Source organism: Falco peregrinus, chromosome W (assembly GCF_023634155.1).
Source record: "Falco peregrinus isolate bFalPer1 chromosome W, bFalPer1.pri, whole genome shotgun sequence".
NCBI lineage: Eukaryota > Metazoa > Chordata > Aves > Falconiformes > Falconidae > Falco > Falco peregrinus.
In genome coordinates this window covers 21,945,737-21,953,721 of record NC_073743.1, presented here as the reverse complement: position 1 = coordinate 21,953,721, position 7,985 = coordinate 21,945,737, and the positions used below count along the sequence as shown (strand labels likewise).

At 44.7% G+C, this 7,985-nt stretch overlaps 1 long non-coding RNA gene across 1 annotated transcript; it reads right to left on the bottom strand.

Moving 5' to 3' along the window:
- Window positions 1-1,435: 1,435 nt before the first annotated feature.
- LOC114013715 (uncharacterized) lies at window positions 1,436-5,273 on the bottom strand. Its single transcript, XR_008745045.1, has 3 exons — window positions 4,885-5,273; window positions 3,673-3,887; window positions 1,436-2,075 (listed from the first exon to the last, which is right to left on the bottom strand). It is a non-coding gene; the product is annotated as an uncharacterized LOC114013715 (long non-coding RNA).
- Window positions 5,274-7,985: the final 2,712 nt, after the last annotated feature.

Here is a 7,985-nt window from a genome sequence, read left to right as displayed (position 1 = left end):
AACCCCTTAGCAGAATGGCTCAGTAAAAAGTATGATTATTCAGGCAGATCCCACCAATATTTAGCCACACGTCTCATAGATAGCAGACATCCCCCTCTCCTATCACACCTTTTTCTAATCGTTGGGAAGGGAGATGCTTGTGGACAGTTCTTGAACAGAGCAAAGAAAAACCAAGCCCAGACAGGTCAGTTCAGTGACCTGAACTCATCCCTTGCCACGTCCATGGCTAAGTGCCTCTGCCCAGTGCTTGGAAGAGGCTCAGAAAAAGAAACCCCCAGGGGGATAATCCACACACACCGGTGCTAAAATGGACCCGGGTGGGATTTCTGCTCTCTGCCGAGGGCTTGGTGTAAGCAACCACTGTCAGCTGGGGAAGAGAAGCCAAAGAGCAGAGTTGAGGACTTCACCACCAGCCAACCCAACGTTCTACTCATCGCAACATGTTAACCCCTCAAATGCAAGTTTTAGGCAAAGTTATTTAAACAAAATGAAGTGCTTGCTTCTATGCACAAATATTTTGTAGTTACTTTTTCCTGGAGACTTCAAATTTGTCATTTCCCTGAGGTTTCAAACCACATCCATCGCCATGGCATCTCACGCCACCTCCCACCTGGTGTGGCTGTGCCTGCAGCCGCTGCAAAATACTGACCTGCAGTGCAAAACCGAGACTCCTGTTTGTCGTTGCTCACGTGCTCTAGGCTCCGTCACGGCATTAATTCTATTTCCAGAAAAAGAGGGCATTGTTAATCCCTTACCTCCTCTTCCACTTTCTAGGTGCTTGCTTTCACTACAGCAGTTTGCACAGTGGGTTGGAACTTGAGGCGTGCGCACAGACACATCGATTCTGGCTTCGCTACACTAATTTAAATACCTTGCCCAGACAAATTCAGATGACAGGCTTAATGTGCAAATGGACACTGGGAGAAAGGTTCAGGGAGGGAAAAAATCACCAGATCATTCTGTTACAGAAACGGAGAGGAATTCTCCTAGGTTCAAGATCCTGAATTTACAGGAAAGATTCTTGCAAAGCATTGGATATTACAGCACTTAGTTTCACATTCTGAATGCCGTTGGTATAACCTTGCCTGGTTTTTGCCTTTTTTTTATTTTAACCAATTTTCAATTCATCAGTAGAAGAGAGGGAAACTAACTACACCGAGGTGGTACATCACCTTTTTTAGGAAAGATGAGGCAGTCAGGAAGTTACATGGTGAGATAGAGATTGAATAATATGATTGTATGTATAATCCAAGTTGATACGGAAGTCATATTTTTTTCCTGTTCCCACACTGCCTGGCATAATTTTTCTTTGGAGCCTTTAACATTTTCAGAAGAGAAAAGAACATTAAAAGAAACTTCTCATATTAATAATTTGACCATCATGCAAGTTCTGCAAATCAAAAGCTGAGCTGACAATACGGGCAGCCTGAAATCACATCCCCTTTTTGATTTAAATGCTGAGTTCTCACATTGCTACTGGAATTTTATAAATAATTGCCTGCTTATACCCATTGGAAGTTTTTGCCTCCTGGGAATTTTAGCTGTGTTTGTGCAAACTCATTCTTTCTGTTCAGGATGGGAATACCAATAAATTGAGGCAGTTCACCTCCGCGCAAGGGCTTTGGATGTTAGCCACCGCTGTTCCTACTTGCTTTGCTCCAAAAAGTAGCATCATCCTCTCCTGCCACGTTCGGAAGCAAGCTCCGAACGCAGGGACTTGCCAGGGTGTGAGACGGCCTTTGATGAAAGGCAGCACCAGCATCTCCCAGCCAAGCAAAACCTTCAGCACAGGGACATGCTGGCCAGGAAAACTTAATTTATCGATGCTAAATAGTGCTGGGATCCCTCTGCAGGAGAACTTCAAGCTGCTGTCAGAGAAGCAAAGGAAAAAAAATCTTACTTTCTGAGTGTGTTGCACCTCTAGAACCGGGCTGAAAGGCAAGGCTGAGAGATCCTGATTGCACTGGTATTGCACTGCTAATTCCGTACGGTGCGGGAGCATCTCTCTGGGTCCAACCTCTCCTTAAAAGCAGACGAGCCACGTTCTTCACACACTGTTCTTCCTCGTCCATATGCTGATGAGGACATGATGAAATATTTGTGTTAAAATACAAAATCAACCTAAAATCTACCATTTTTACCTCCCTGTAAGGCCTCTATATGTAATAATTTCCAAATATGTCTACTAAGGCAAAGATAATTCCTGAAGGAAAGAATATATATTATTTTGTTTAAAAGCAGTATCCTTCTGCCCCAAATGTCTTTTGATCTAGAAATATTTTTGTTTAAAATGAAGTTTGAGGATTACAAGTCACAAAATTGGGAAAGAATCCACATAAAGTCTGATTAAATGAAGAAGTGGTAAATATCATACTGATCCATAATCACCTGCATCCCTCAAGCTCTAGGAAAGGTGACTACCCAGCTAGACATTTGTAATTAACAGAAGATTGGTTAAAAAAATATAAAGAACAATCAAAGCAAGGGTTTTGCTAGCCCAGGATCTCAATCACAGATAAATCAGGAATACACAGTGTTAAACCAGCACCTTCTAAGCTGTAATTCCTCAGGTCTGAGGAAATACATTTTAAAAAGCCTGAGGAACCTCAAAGGAACGTTTCTAAAAACTCCATGAAGGCAGAAACGTCTTGCCACATCTGCTGGGCAGACCAGACCCCACTGCCATTGCCTGGCTGGGACCTCCTGTGGGGATTTTCCCAAAGGAAGAGGCAAGGAAGGACCACAGGAGGAGAAGAGATGAGCCTAGGCCGTCCCAGCCATGGGACATGCTCTGAAATCCTCCAGCAGGTTCACAGCCGTTCCTGCGCACCGGCTTTCTTCTATCCCAGGGAACTCATTTTCTGATAAACACAACTCGCCACTTGTTTTTGAAAAAGGGGAAGAGTAACAACTTCATTAGAGCAGTTGGCATTTTGACGATCCTTCTCACAGCTCCTCTCAGTCTCCACGTCCTCCCTTTGACAGGGGAAGGAACAGCAGCAGCCGCTTTATTTATTTATTTCAATAGGCAGCATTTTTCTGTAATCAAGTATTACATTTTATGAAGCTGATTTTCTGAAGCATGAAATGGGTATATAAATACAATTCCATGATCTGTAACATCCGATTTCAGAATCTTTTATTGAGCAAGAGCTATCTAACAGGAAACTAAAGAAATTCTCATTTCTTGGAAAGTTAAACGTAAATATTCAAAAGCATTAATCATGCAAAGTGAATTTGGGGACCTTACATTTATTTCAGATGTTTTGGTTTATTTGAATAAATCCAAAATGCAATGTTGTGTTGGTTTGGGTTTGTTTTTTTTTCAAAGCCTGGGCATGTGTAACAAATTGCTTTTTCACCCCTTTTCTTTCTGTAACCTGCACAGACACAACAGCTCGAAGGCACTGCTGATGCTCTAATCCCTGGGGAGCATGGCCACCCATCCTCCCACAAGGGCTATCCAGCATGACAGGTCCCAAATCCTCCTGGAAAAGTGCCAGACCTTCAGGAAAAGAGGGATCCAGGGTGCAGCCCTCTGCAGACAGATCGGGGAGGGTGGGTTGTATTGAGGCACCCAGCGTGGATCTTGGTGCAGCGCAAAACGTCTGTGCCGGGACTGGGAGCACAGAGCCCGGCTGCTCCTCACCCTGGATGCTTGCCTACACTTACCTCCACGCTCTTCTCCTAGATCAGATCATCCCCTCTTTTGCAGTTCTTCCAATAAACCGTCCTTTGCTTTTTCCAGCTAAATGGTGTACTGCTTCTTCTCCACCTTCAGTCTCCAAGGAGCTTGGTTTTCCATGAACAGACTGATTCCCTAGGTCCTTAGTACTGGTGAGTATTCAGATTGTAGCGATCTGCATCAGTCCCAGGCTGATTACACCCTGAAATACAACAGATAAAGCATTTACTTCTGCGTATCGTCCCTCCTAAGTGGAGATGCTCGTACGCCGACCCAGACTGTGGCAGCATTTGAAGGTTTCGATGTTTCTCTTCACTCAACAGCACTTTTTAAATGACTTTAAAACCTAGTGGTGTTTCCCAGTCCAGCTCTCCAGGGAAACCTGGTGCCCTCCTATGTGGCCAGGCACTGGGCACAGTCCCAGCTCTGCAGCACCCCTCTGGAAATGCCTGCGGCCAGGATAGCACAGCTTGGGAGACCTGGCAGCCCAACGAGCATCGGAGTTAAAGACAGGCATCAGGAGAGCGTAGTGGCTAGCAGAGAGCTAACCATTTGGGAGCTCAAATATTTGCAAAGTCATAGGCTGACCCAGACTACTAGGGAGATCTGGAATACCAATAATCACTTTTCTTGTGTCAAAAGTGATCTGGTGTTGATAGTTCCTCAGTCTTGTTTATCTGCTGCTGGGTACTGTGAGAGGGAACTATGCGGAGAGCAAAAGGTCTTCATCTCCTTAAATTGGTTTTAATACCTAAAGAAATGCTTGTCAGAGCATGTCCTGCAGCCTCCTACAGCGCTTAATTGCCAAAAGAGAGTTACAGAGTGCTGAGCTAAGTGTTGAAATGAATTAGATCCGCAGAGTCCTGAGATGTGCTCTGCTTTGGCACTCCTCATCAAGGCAACACCGTGCAGGTCCACATTGAAAAGATAAACAAGTGGGTTTTTTCTTTAATTATCCAGCATCTGTCTGTCTTTAGAATTCTATATGAGCATAACAGGCCAAAATTAACAAGGGGATCCTGGAAAGGTTGAGCTAGAGTTTAGTTTCATTGTGATCCCATTAAAAACTCAGCAGCTGTAACCCCACTGATTTCAATAAGCTCCGATTCGACCTAATTGATTACACCACGCCAAGTAGAAATAAAAAGGAGACTGGGCCGCTACCTGTGCAGCAGCTTGGGAACTGGTGTGGTACCCACCTGTCCGTGTGCGAGTAACTTCATCCAGATGGGGAAAACGATGCACAACTCTTCAGCCCCACACCAGAGCATCCAGTTGGAGTGCAACCATCCGCCTGGCAGAACGGTGTTCCCCAAAAATGCCAGTGAGCGTGCCTGTGTGCCAGTCACCTTCCCAGAGACATGACTGATCATCGAGCACCAGCTGTTGTATCGCTGTTGGATGAGCAGACCTGAAAGAGCCAATTATAAACATTCTTCCGGAGGGGTGCAGTAACGGGAGAAAATGTTAATTTGATAGGAGGGAAAGACACATTGCTTCAGAAATGTGAGCTGCCGCTTTCGCATTAGAATTATTGCAGCTCCCGGGAGAACAGGACTGTGCCCAGGAAAGAGTGAAGAAAAGCTTCCTCTGCATGACAATTTGAGGAACCTTCAATTCTCTGCACACATCGGGGAAAAAAATGCATACAAAGGAATATTTCCATGTGAGGTTCTAGGGGAGATATTGAGGGAAGAGAAAAGTACAATCTCTTTTTGCTGGAAAAAGAAAGGAGACATCTATTTGGGCTCAATTAAAATTAATTAGCATAGCAATACCATTTTGACTTTGTAAGCTTTCTCCACAAATCTCATCTCTCTAGCTACCAGGGGACAGGAATTGCTAGCATTGAATGCATGGTGTATATACACATCGGTTTTTATTCCCATGGGTATTTAAGCCTGTGATACTGGTATGCTAGCACATAGTGGGGTACTGGAACGCTAACTTGCACGACTTTACACATCTAGTTTAGATTCAAGCTTTTAAAAAATGATTAATAATTATTAATATTTTTTATTAGTATGAAATGGAGGCAGGAATCCTCTTCAACCCCCTTTGCAAGAGAAGAAACTGCACTGTTGAGGAGAGCCGCATCCCTGGGCTGAGCTCAAAGGGCAGTGGCAGAAGGAGGAGCACAGCTCTGCTCATCTCCATCCCCTTGGTTACACAGAAACCCACGGCCCTTCCTTCCCTCCCCACTCCAAATAACATTCCATAGAGGAAGTTACTATTAAGGAGAAAATATCGCAAACAACTATAATAATTTGGTTCAAGCATTTTCACTTTTCCTATCACTACATCACAAAACACTTTGCGCTGGAAGGGCTGCAGGGGAAGGAACGCACCTGGCCCATGCTGCCAGGATAACGCCACGGGAAGAGGGAGGGTTTGTAGGAACCATCAGAGTGAGCAAGCCTTCTCCTGAGGAAAAAACCCATATGTGTCCTGCTACTGGCTAGCATGCTTCCCAGCCCCAAAAGTCCTCTTATACAGGCAAAAGAAAGGGAAGGATAAGAGGGACTGATACCAGGAGCTTGAGGTGCTCCAGGAGAGATGCCAGTTGCTGTGCTGGGACATCTCCCAGGGCTTCTCAGGGTAAGAAAAGGCCAGGGAGAGATGGAGCTGCTTGGAATTACTATGGCACAAGGTGAGTAGAGAAGATATTTTTGCCAATTATAGAATCACAGAATTGTTTGGGTTGGAAAAGACCTTTGAGATCATCGAACCCAAACATTAACCCAGCACTGCCAAGCCCACCACATCTATATGTTTTAAATCCTCCCAGGGCTAGTGATTCCATCACCCTCCCTGGGCAGCCTGTGCCAGGGCTTGGCCACCCTTTCCGTGACGGGATTTTTCCTAACATCCAATCTAAACCACCCCTGGCACAACCCAGAGTAAATTAGCCAAATCAAACAGTAGATTTTAATTTTTTTTCTAATAAATTCTCCTTCTAAGCCATGCTGATGGAACACTAGCGTTGTTGTTTTCCTTAGATTTTGGGGTGAGTTTTTTGTTTGTTTTGGTTTTGGTGTTTGTTTGGGTATTTTTTTAAGAGTCAGAAGGATATTAGCGTTTGTTTTTTTCTTTTTCAAAGTAAATGATGCCAAACCACAGAGGTCCCAGTCTCTTTGCAAGCATCCTTCATTAGAATGAAAAATTGTCCATTTTGATGGATGTCACATTTCATAATGGATGGAAACGGGAAGGTTTAGTGAGCTGAGCCTGCTGCCTGTGCCTGCTGCACCTGAATCTCGAGAGCCTGAAGAGCAGGCGGGGGATTTCAGAAGTGTATTTTCCCCTCCACCAACTCTGCTCACACTGAATCGATGGCAAAACCTCCTGTAAAGATCCTACCCCTTATATTGCAACACTAATAAAACCATCTCAGCAAAGCAAACAGCACAGTCACTGGACTGTTTTAAATTCAAGCCACAGCTTAGTCAAAAGCTGTTGATGGAGAAAAATTTTAGTGCGAGCTAACAGGCTGTGATGAGCCACTTCATTCCTCAGCATTATTCACGTGCTGTCGGATAAAAACTCTCACTTTGAGAAAGTGGAAGACAGGATAGCCTGGGACAGACATTTTGTGATCACACCAGCTTGGGGAAAACGGCATACAGGCTTCGTTTAAAAGTCGGGTTTTAATAAGGCTGAAAAATAGCCATTAAAGAAAAACACCACCAAAAATCTTCCTCCATTTTAGCATATGCAAATTGAGTGCAAGCCCTGCTGTCTTCACACTCACATTAATGCCACACAGAACAGAATATTATACTTTTTTTTTTTTTAACTGAAGAGTTTTATCACCTGCAGCAAGGTCCACATTATAGCAGCACAAGGAGAAGGCTGTGGGAGTGATCAAGAAGAGCAATAGCCAGCGCCAGAAGCCCACAGCCTTTCAGCAGAGTGTTTTCTCTGTTCAAAAGCACCAATTTAACAAAATTCCTGTGTTCTTACAGAAGGCACACACATCTTTTGTTAGAAAGTGAATGTGGAGTCTCCCACCTCCCACCAGCCATCCTTGGGGACATGCTCCTGGGTCTACCGCCGAGCCCAGAGCAGCACAACCAGCTCCTGGGGGACCCAGTTGGAAACCTCAGGGATCTGGCATCTGCAGATCTCTTTTCCCAACACACCTGAGCTGTAGCTTGCAGCACAGGAGCCCTGGTAAGTTCCTCCAGGCTCCAAAGAAACTACCCACGGTGGGGTCTCCTCCGAGATCTATAGCCTGAGTGCCTGGCCACAGCAGCTGTGCCCCAGCCCAGTTATTTAAATTCAGGTGCCTATAGCACAC